Genomic DNA, 10,942 nt, shown 5'->3' with positions numbered 1-10,942 from the left:
GAGACTCTGTTTTAGTTTAATTTTCTTTCTTTTGAGATTCTAATTGATCTAATTCTTCCTGAAGGAAAAATATTTTAAATGCATTCTCCTTCTTTCCAGATTTATGCTTTTGGATGCTTCCCTAAAGGGACAAGAGCTGTGATTTTGATTCCCTCTTAGTGGTTTCTAATAGTCACTGGTTAAAGGAGTCCTATTTGCTATGTTTGACTTTTGACCCCACCTTATCCAGGGACATCCTTAAATAGTTAATTTTATCCCTATCAAAAGATTCCTTTGTGACCAGCAATGCCAGTGATCAGATTCTATCCTTGATGACCAATGTTCCAAAAAATTGCAAGTTATCAAACCACACTGCAAAGATTCCATTAGGGAGACCAGTTAAGGCAAATCCTGAATTTTCTGTTGATCCTACTAGATACTCAATCAAAGAGGCATGTCAATTGAAAAAGGTGGGAGTTCAGAATTTGAACAGGACCAGGTACTCACTGATTGAATTGGTATTGGACACAAGGAATCCATGCTAGTACCAGACCTTTCAGAAACTCACTCCTAGGACCAGACAAAATGAGGTCTCTAATGAATCCCATTTCTGACACCAATAATGTCAAGCCTAAAAAAAAATAATTAACTCATGAATAGAAGACTTCTTTAACTGAGGCCAAAGGGTCATGATTTTGGACACTGAATTGCCCAAGAATGTAGGAATACACAAAAAGGGGCTGGATAGGTTGATGAAACAGCAGCTGACCATGGGTTTTTTGCTCCTTTAACTGTTGAGTCATTTGAAATGCTACGGTTGGGAAGGGAGGCAGTCAATATGGATAGAACAGCAGGGAAAGTGATGGTTCCTGGAGGTAGGTTTAACCCAGTCCTGGTTGTTTTGAAAAGCCTCTGACAACAAAGCCTAGGTAAAATTACCAGAGTTTACAATAACCTTGGTGCAACTATTTCAACCTTGTTAGGTTCTCTGCCCTGACAGGACAGTTCAGAGTCCAAAAAAAGGTGATTCCTCAGTTTAGTTTGAACTAAACCTTCAGATAGCCAGGTAAAGGATTTAGAAAAGATACAAGGAGTTGGAACAGAGGCAAGAGGAAACCCAGGGTACAAAAGCTAAGGAAGTAGGAAAGTGGATTGATTCATTGACTTATTCAAAAGAAAACCTTAAAATTATAGCTGTTTATATTAAATTACAGTAAATTATAGCTTGTAGATATTTAATACCAATTAGTATCTCTTCTGAATGATAAACTTCTATTTGATACTGTTGTAATTATAAATATAGACTGATATTAAAAGAAGAAGTAATATTTTAATTAAGGTCATGTTGGTAAAATAAAGAATGACCACGCGCCAGCTAAGATCTGTTTCAAAGTTCCTGCCATACCTTCTCCCCATAGACCACGCACCTGGCTCCTTCCATACCTAAAGAGAGAGCAAGCACATACCAAACAGAGTGCAGGTACCAAAAGAGGCTGCTTCCAATGACTCCAGGAATCTTATACCATTCTGTTATGTAATCACATTTCCTGTCTACCCGCATTACAAGAGGAATCATGGGAAATGTAGTTTCCAAGCCCCCTAAACATCCACAGGAAGTTTGTCATATATCTAAATATTTAAAACTCAAATGAACCCCCAAAATTCCAAAAACACAATACCTAGGATGGGAAATTATTTAAAAATGCAAAAAGAAAAGGAAAAAGAAAGGATAAAGAACCTTCCAAATGGTTGTTTAGAGACTTAGTTTCCCTTCACTATTTTAGGATAAAATAATTCTTTCTCTGTATGGCTGCTCTTCTCATGAATTCTTCAGGCTTTTCTAGAGCATTTTGACTGGATTTCTTTTTATTGCCTCATCACATTTTTTTTTTTTCGTGTATTTTACTTGCTGGCACACAAGGCATAACCCTCATTAAGGCAAGAGTGCTCTTTTTGATTATTGTAACTTTTGCTCCTACTACAATTCAGTACACATTGTAAAAGCTTGAATGGGAGATAGTGTGTAAATGGAATTAGCTCACCCCCTATTCATAGTTAAAACTCTAGCCACCAGAGATAATGTCATTCCCCACCTCCCTTCGTGGGGAGGGGAGATAAGTTACCCACACGTGACAATAAGTAACAAATCAAGAACAAAGGACTGCCCTTTGGGCAGTCTAAAACCAGTATTGAGGCTGCCATTTGTCCACTTGAATTAGAGGTGGACCCACAGGAAGTGAGGAGAGACACTATCTCTTCAAGTGTGATGGTAACTTCCTGTTGGGGGAGTTCCTGCTTTGAACTTGGTGCTGAAGGATCTCAGCTGAGACCTCAGGCAGCTTCCACTCTGAATTGTCATGTGGGTAAGTTAGGCTGACTTCCTTGGCCTACCTTGGGGTTTCTAGAGTCCCTGCCTCAAGGAGGCTTCTTTGCCTCTCTAATTGCTAAGGCCTTGTGGCTAGTAGCCTAATTTAATTATTCTTTTAATTCTCACTCTGCCCGGACCTCCTCTGGACCAGACCAGAGTTTCTCTCTCTCTCTTACCTTCAATCTTCCTAATTGTAAATAAACTACCATAAAACCCATCCTGACTTGGGTCTGTTTTAATTATGGAATCAATCTAGATCTGATTTGATTCCTGGCGACCACACCTTAATATACATCTATATAATATCTAATTTTTCCTTATAACAATAGGAAATGATGATTCAAAGTGATTTTGCCAAAGCAGACCTCAATTACTTCCTCCCCACTAATTCCAGAAACTAAATCTTATTTGTTTGCCACTATGAAGAAGCAAATCACAACCCTTAAGTGTTTAGAGTAAGTGGTATTTAGATTGACAGTATAAAAACTGGTTATGAAAAGGAGGTAGGAAGGCCAGCCAAAAAACTAATTAATGCAAATGAACTTAAGACAAAGCAGAAAAAAACCTCTCCAAATTGTAACTCAATTGACGTAACTTAAACTAAAAAAGTCTTTTTGTTCAAATATGCTAAAAATAGATAATTGGAACAGAATGCTCATTATCTGCCATTTATTCTCTCAAAGGAGAAAATTAAATGGAAAAAAAACTAGAAGTTGTAACCAACTGTAACATTGGCACTTCTCTTTATCAGAGAAAAACGTACCAAATATAACCCCAATTAAAAAAATATTTTAATTTTCTTTATTCTTTCAATGAGAATTTTATATTTTATCTTGAATGAAAATCTATGTTGCTTTGCACATTATATAAGAAGGAAAGAATTTAGTCTAGAAATCATAGCTCTTATTTCATCATTTACCAGTAATAATTCTCAATAAACTCTTTTTCTTTTCTAGGAACCAACTGAATAAAATGTTATGGTGGAAAAGAGATGGATTGCTGATACTAAAATTTAGATAACTAAGCAAATTAAAGTACATAAGAATACAGAGCACTTGAGCCAGCTAATCCCTAACTGGTGTCCTTCCAGAGCTCTGGACAGGGCTCTCTGAGTTTTGTCCCAGGGATGTAAATTTTAGAGGATTTTATGATGCTATTGTATTCCTGTAGAGGGTAGTTGAGAGCTGAGAATTGTTGCTCAGTCTTTTCAATTCTGCCTATCTCTTTCTGACCCCATTTGGGGTTTTCTTAGCAAAGATATTGGAGTGGTTGTTCTACATATGAGGAAATTGAGACAAATAGAATTAAGTGACTTGCCCAAGGTTCCACTGCTATTGCGTCTAAAGTCAGATCAGAACTCAGGAAGATGGTTTTTCCTGACTACCAGCCTGACACTCTATGCACTGTGCCACCTAGAGTAAGATGAAAAAATAACTCTGCTGAGAACTTAGTGGGGAAAAAAATCAGTTATAACTGGAAGCTAGAGAATAGCAAGTTTCTCTGGGCATCAGCCCTTCTCTATCCCCTCAGTGAGCTTCTCCCCATATTGACTTCAGCCTTGTTCCTTCCAGCATGGCAGCCTTCCCTGAATGGCCTCTCTGTCTAAGGGATCTTTGTCTAAATAAGCCAGTATCTCAGGATCTCTTGATCCCTTGAAACAGGAGAGGTCACAGTGTCTCCTAAAAAGGCCTTGCGTCCCGAGGTTCCAGGTATTTTTCATCCTTATCACTTGAGGACACCTTTAATGTTCTTTGCTATGGCTGCCAGAATAGTTTGTCATGGTTCTGATTATATATCTTGTGTTGTCCTTGTAGGGGACAAAAAATACGCAATGGGAAATAATTATGGACTTCTATGTATCTTTAGAAAAAAGTAAAACAATTCCAAGAATCCTAGAGAATATTAGTCAATGCCTGCTTTCCTGGATTCCCAGAGATCTTCTTTTTGAGGTTAAAATTCTGAGTCTTCAAATAATGTGAAAAGAACATTATGATTACATTTTAGTAGATGCGTCATCAGTACTAAAAATAGAATGGAAGGATCTAAAGTCTTTACCTTAGTTCCTTGCCAATGTATGGTTAGACATTATGGTTAAACTGAAATTACAACTAACTTTCAATTATTCAGGAGTTGATTATATAGTCTGTAGATGATTCTGCCCCCTTGATTCACCCTTATTTCTCTTTTGCTGTGTCTAGTTTTAGTCTTTTTATTCTTTGTTTGTGCTGCCACTAGGCACTAGGGAGAAAATAAACTCAGTTTTGTTTTTGTTTTTGTGAATTGCTATACTATGAGTTTGAATAGAAGAAAACTTTGAGTGTGAGTTCCAATTTGAACTTCCAAACTAAAGAGGTTTCTGGAGGCTAGATAGAGAAGTTCAGATGAGGGCAGCCTGGAAAGAACAGGGATTCTTAAGCTGGGACTCATGGACTTCCAAAGAGTCTGTGGGCAGATTCCAAAAGATCTATGAACTTGGATGGGGAAAAAACACTACATCTTCATGTATATTTTCACTAACCTTTGGTTTCTTTTATAATCATATGTGCATAACATAGGAACTTTTACTATGGAATATTTACTTTCAAAAGATAATAATAGGAGGCAGGTTCAATGGATTGAGAGTCAGGCCCAGAGATAGGAGGTCTTGGGTTCAAATTTGACTTCAGACACTTCCTAGTTGTGTGACTTATCCCCACTGCCTAGCCCTTACCACTCTTCTGCCTTGGAACCAATACATAGTATTGATTTCAAGACAGAAGGAAAGGTTTCTTCTTTTTAAAGATAATAATAACATACAAATTTACTTCCTCCAACATTTGGAAGGCATAATCCTTCTTCCCTCTTTGTAACACCCTAAATGTCTGGGAAGTGGAAGGAGACTGGGTTCATAATTTAGCTTGCTTTTGGTCTAATGCAGTTCCAAGTCTAAAACTCCCTTAAGCTATATACAGGATAAATAAGACTTTGAGAATATCGATGTTTTAAGATCATTAAACCAAGTTTCCTTTTCACAACTACTTGGTTGATTAGACGATAATGCTACCTTTAAAGAGTATGGGAGAAAGCAGAAATTTAGAAGGTGATATAGACAAGCAAGGAAGTTTTCTTCTTTTCATGTTAAATTTATTGTAAGTAAAAAAAAAACCCTACAAACTCTGTGTATTAGTAGTTTTATATTTAATCATCTCTTTCCATTCATTGCATAGTGAAATGTTTATATTTGTTGATGTTTGTCAAGCTCATAAAAATAAAACCAAAAATTAAATTTAAAAATATGGAAATAAAGAAACTCAGAACAAAGTGGGTTGGAATGACAAGGAGGAAGATAATAAGTTCTCTTTGGGGTATGTTGGATTTGTTGGATTTGGACTTTTCATATTAAAAGTACAATCTGTTTCCGCACTTCTTGTCTCTGATTGGCTGGTACCTACTAGAACCTCTATTTTAAGAGAAATGTCCAAGCCATCCATGTGTTCTTTCCTTTCCAGGACTCCACTCCTAACTCTCTGGACTTCCTCTACTGTGCTCCCCATATAGGTACCTTCCTCCTTGAATGTTCTTTTCAAGTTCTTTTTGTGTGTTTTCTTCCCTATTAGAATATAAGCTCCTTGAGTGCAGGAACTATCTTTCTGCTTATATTCTTAGTGCTTATCACAGTTCTGTAAGTAAGCTTTTAATAAATAACTGTTACCTTGGCTTGCTTACTTGAGATGCTTAAAATAAAAATATTCACTTGGGAGCTGGTGACATGTGACTAAAAGAAGAAAAAAAAAGAGAGAGAGAGAGAGAGAGAGAGAGAACTAGAAATATACCACTGACAACAACTATCATCAATATGATGAGAGATGATGAGAGATGATGAGTGTACCAAATGAGAAAATGTAAAGAAAAAGGAGGCCTAGGATAGAGAATTGAGGTATATCTGACTGGCAGAATGTGAATGATGATTCAGCAAGGAAGACTGAAAAGGAGTAGTCACGACAGGGCAGAGAACTAAGAGAGAATCTACTGAAGCCAAAGGGCACAGATCTTGGAAGAGTCGATGGTTCCCACTGTAAGATGCTGCAGAGGAGTCAATTTGAAAAAAAAAAGTCCATTAGATTTGTCATTTAAGAAATCACTGATAATGTTGGAGAGTGCAACTTTCAGTTAAATGATGAGAGTGGAATTCAAATTGCAAAGGTTAGAGAAGTGATGAGTGGAAGAGAAATGGAAGTAATTGAGCATAGAAAAATCCCTCCTTGGGTTAACATTGGGATGAGAAGAAAGAAAACAATTCTATTACTTCACATGAACACATACATGGCCTCAAGAATAAGGCAACAAGCATTTATTAAGCACTCAATATTTGCTGAAGTGCTAAAATTCTGATGATACTAAGGAAAAACACAATGGTCTCATGTGGATGCTGGCAGAATGGATGGCTAGGTAGCCTTGTTTGTACACAGCTGCTACCATGGCACCCTAAGAACAAATTCCTAAATGGCTCCAGAAGTCATAGCAGCCTGGAGACTGATGGCTTCAGCTGAATTGTACCCAAAATAGAGCAAAGAATGTGGGAGGGGTAGGTGTTTAGAGAGGGCTTTCTTCCCCTACTGCTTCAAAGGGCACTTTGTTGCTTATTTTCAAGTGAGAAGAATCAGGCAAAAATTACTATTGATGTTCAGGCCAATAAGGAGAAGGCCATAAAATATCTCTGAGAGATAGATATTATTGTAAATAGAAAAAATAACTGATTATAGGGCATATTTGAGAGTATATAAACTGGGTTTGCCCTAACTTCAGGAGTTTGTTTTTGTTTGTTTGTTTGTTTTAAAGCCTTGCCTTCTGTTTTGGATCTGAACAAGTATCAGTTCCAAGGCAGAAAAATGGTAAGAGTTAGGCAATTGGGTTTAAGTGACTTGTCCATAGCTAGGAAGTATCTGAGACTAGACTGCAATCTAGCACCTCCTGTCTCTAGGCCTGGTTCTTCATCGAAGAGTCACCTAGCTGTCCTGCTTCAGATTGAAGATACTCTTCTCAGTTAAAATTATAATTTTCCTAGGATCACATGATGTGATGCCCGATGACTTTCAATGTTACTTCAAACCCTAAAATCTCTGGTTCTGTGAAAGTTTGAATAATAACCAGGTGGAAATTTTTCAAAGGGAAGTAAAAAAATTTCAAAATATTTTTGGTTCTTTTCTTGTCCTATCATGGACAACTCTTAGCAAGAATTGACTTCGTTATATTAAACCAAATTCTTTATATGCCAGTTCTCAGGAAGACTTTACTAATTTCTTCTAGGACAACAATCAATCAGTGTATCAATCAACATTTACTAAGTGTCTACTATGTACCAGGCACAGTACTAAAGTCTGGAGATGTGAAAAGAGGCAACACATAGTCCCTGCTCTCAAGAAGCTCAGAATCAAATGGGATAGACAACAAGTAAACAATATGTACTAACAAACTATATTGTGGTTGTTGAGTTGTTTCAGACATGGTGGACTCTTCATGACCCCATTTTTGGGTTTCTTTGGCAAGATACTAGGATGGTTTCCCATTTCCTTCTCCAAAAAGCTGAATACAGGATAAATAGGCAATAACAGAGGGAAGATACTAGAATCAATTTTCCCATAATATTTATTGTTGCATTTATTATTTATATGACCCAATAAAGAATTTACTTGTATTTATCATTTATATATCTATAATAATTTTTATGTATTTATAGCTTAGAGAGTTGCTTGAAGTCACTAGAGGTTAAGTGAATTGCATATGGCCCCAGAGTCTGATTTAGGTCAAAAGCAGGATTTGAACCAGTGACTTCCTCACACAGAGACTGTTTATTCATGACATCACACTACTTATGAAAAACCTATCAGAATGGTGAAAATACTTAAGTATGTCTCATAAAATGTGTCATTCATTATAGCATCCTATACATATTCTTTGAGTCTTATTTATAAAGGTGGCTGACATGTCCACAGTGTCAGAGAATGGTAAGTACCGTGAGAATTGTTGAATCAAATAGAAATGACCTGGGTCTATTTTCCTTTACTAAGTGTCAGAGAAATAGACAACATTCAACAAACATTTATTAAGTGCCAGTGCACTGTGTCAGGTCCTGGAGACACAACAGTAAATAAATCTAATTCAGTTCCTGCTCTCAACTTAGAAAATAATGACATATATGTCAGAGAATCAGATTCATTCAAAATTGCTACTTAGTATGAAGTCCGTTATTATCTTAATGTAGCAGCTTTCCAGATTTCCTTAATCATTTTTAAGTTAACCTACATATTACTTTTTTTTTTGGTAGAAAGATTCTTAGCCAGAAGAAATTCATATTTAAGATGCATTCATAAACCCATCTGCACTTCTAAAATGCCTACCCATAACTGGCGTGGTTTTGTTTATCCTTTGTTTCAACAAAGCCAAATATAGTTACCTACTTTTTTTTTTTTTTTTGCCTTTTAAGGTAACAACAAGACTTTACCCATAAAAATCCCATTGTGGCTGCAGAAAAAACAAAATGCCCTTTTTAAATTCATATTTTAGCAAATGGTTTATGATTATGACAAAGAAATTTCTTTGATTGTTCACATTAATTTCTCTAAACATAGTTTATACGGAATTATTCAAAGTGGGATCAATAATTATAGTTTCCAGTCATTCTTATGCTTTAGGATTTCCAAAGCACTTTCCTCACAATAGTCTCCAAGAGATGAGTAGAGCAAGTATTATCTCTATTTTACATAGGAGAAAAGTGAGTTTTTGAGAGGTTAAATGACTTTCTTACAGTCACAAATTTAGTAAAGTATTTGAGGAAGAACTCAAATTCTACTTTCAAAGTTCAATTCTTTTCACTCTACCACTGTCTTTCCAGTATATCATGCTAATAAATTAGAGGCAGCAGGGTGGCACAGTGGATAGAGGGGTGGGCCCGGAGTCAGGAGGACCTGAGTTCACATCTATCCTCAGACACTCACTAGTTTTATTCTAGGCAAGTGATTTAACCTCTGCCTCAGTTTTCTTAACTGTCAGTGGGCTAATAATAGCACCTACCTACCAGGGTTGTTATTGTTTTTATTTGTTTATTTATCTACAAGTGTCCAAGCCCCTCCCCACATTATAGGAGGTATGGTTCAAGAGACAGACATGTTCATATAAATTAAATCTTTCAGATTTCCGTCTTTCAGTTCACGCTCTGGAGGTGACATCCAAGATTCATTCTTTCAGTATTAATTCTGTAGCCATGCATGATGTTCTCGTGGTTCTACTCATTTCACTGTTCATTATCACCTGCACTTTTTTTCCAAACTATTTTTTTAAACATTTATTAATAATCATTTTTAACTTGGTTACATGATTCATGCTCCTACTTTCCCCTTCACCCCCCGCACTCCCCCCACCCATGGCCGACGCACATTTCCACTGGTTTTGTCATGTGTCCTTGATCAAGACCTATTTCCAAATTGTTGGTGGTTGCATTGATGTGGTAGTTTCGAGTCCACATCCCCAATCATGTCGACCCCTACCCATACGTTCAAGCAGTTGCTTTTCTTATGTGTTTCCTCTCCTGCAGTCCTTCCTCTGAATGTGGGTAGCATCTTTACCATAAATCCCTCAGAGCTGTCCTGGGTCATTGCATTGTTGCTGGTACAGAAGCCCATTACATTCTATTTTACCATAGTATATCAGTCTCTGTGTACAATGTTCTTCTGGCTCTGCTCCTTTCGCTCTGCATCTGTTCCAGGAGGTCTCTCCAGTTCGCCTGGAACTTCTCCAGTTTGTTATTCCTTTTAGCACAATAGTATTCCATCACCTGCATATACCACAGTTTGTTCAGCCATTCCCCAATTGAAGGACACCCCCTCCTTTTCCAGTTTGTTGCCACCACAAAAAGCGCAGCTATAAATATTTTCGTACAAGTCTGTTTATCTATGATCTCTTTGGGGTACAAACCCAGCAATGGTATGGCTGGATCAAAGGGCAGGCATTCTTTTATAGCCCTTTGAGCATGATTCCAAATTGCCAGCCAGAATGGCTGGATCAGTTCACAGCTCCACCAGCAATGCATTAATGTCCCAATTTTGCCACATCCCCTCCAACATTCATTACTCTCCCCTTCTTTCATTTTAGCCAATCTGCTAGGTGTGAGGTGATACCTCAGAGTTGTTTTGATTTGCATTTCTCTAATTATTAGAGATTTGGAACACTTTCTCATGTACTTATTGATACTTTTGATTTCTCTACCTGAAAATTGCCTATTCATGTCTCTTGCCCATTTATTAATTGGGGAATGGCTTGATTTTTTATACAATTGCTTCAACTCCTTGTATATTTGAGTAATTAGACCCCTGTCAGAGTTTTTCGTTATAAAGATTTTTTCCCAATTTGTTGTTTCCCTCCTGATTTTGACTACATTGTTTTTGTTTGTACAAAAGCTTTTTAGTTTAATATAATCAAAACCATTTAATTTACATTTTGTAATTTTCTCTAACTCTTGCTTGGTTTTAAAGTCTTTCCTTTCCCAGAGATCTGACAAGTATACTATCCTGTGTTCACTTAACTTATTTATAGTTTCCCTCTTTATATTCAAGTCATTCA

This window comes from Gracilinanus agilis, chromosome 3, assembly GCF_016433145.1.
Source record: "Gracilinanus agilis isolate LMUSP501 chromosome 3, AgileGrace, whole genome shotgun sequence".
NCBI lineage: Eukaryota > Metazoa > Chordata > Mammalia > Didelphimorphia > Didelphidae > Gracilinanus > Gracilinanus agilis.
Note: the sequence above shows the minus strand (reverse complement) of the source record.